Source organism: Apis dorsata, unplaced genomic scaffold (assembly GCF_000469605.1).
Source record: "Apis dorsata unplaced genomic scaffold, Apis dorsata 1.3 scaffold_342, whole genome shotgun sequence".
Lineage (NCBI taxonomy): Eukaryota > Metazoa > Arthropoda > Insecta > Hymenoptera > Apidae > Apis > Apis dorsata.
Window position 1 is genome coordinate 226890 of NW_006263609.1, and position 935 is coordinate 227824.

The following is a 935-nucleotide window of genomic DNA, read 5'->3' on the forward strand; positions in this document are numbered from 1 at the left end:
CGTATAAAGTTCCGCATTACGCGAATAACTCGATGCACGCACGTGTGTGCATCGATTGCAACTTCTCTTCGTGCAAGTTCCTCCATGCAAAATTAGAGCGCGGGAACTCGTTTTTTTTTAAAAAAAAAAAAAAAAAAAAAGGCCATCCTTCATTGTTATTTCGCACAACAAATTATCTCAATTTTCATATATATGATTTTCATTGATATTCTGATATTTATTATTTTATAATTATACGTTCGTTTCGTGATGTTTAGGTCGAAAAAAACATTATTGATGTCCCTCGGTGAGATAAAAAACTTTCGGCTGCTTTTGTGATTCGAAATTCAGATAATTTATGGAAGTAATAATCGGATAATTGTACAATGAATTTATTTTTATCAAACAAAGTACATTTTGAATTTGAGACTTACGATTAAATTCAAACATTTTAATTTAATTAAAAAATTATATATTCAAGTTATATATGTTCAAGTTGACAGACAGATTTGAATCTTTTATATAAATATTTTAAAGAATAAAAACAATAGATTCAAATCAGTTTTTTTCATTTTTTGAAGAATGTAATATTTATGATAATCTAATTACATAGGTATTAAAAATATCACATAAATACGATATTTTCATACGTATTTATCGAACGAAATTATATTGTAACCAAATACATATCATTTTCAAAATTTTCATTATCCATAATTCTATATAATATTCATAAATTTATTCAATTCGATCGATCTATTATTGGAACCGTTTAATATCCAAACTATCCGTATATAAACCGTTAATATCGCACCATCGAATCCTATTCCATTGAATTTGATTTGGATTACACGTTGAACTCGACTTCTCCTATCCATCGCTAATCGCAACATGGCTACAGCGATGTTCACATTTTTCTTTCCTTTTCTTCTTTTTTTTTTTTTTTTTTTTTTTTT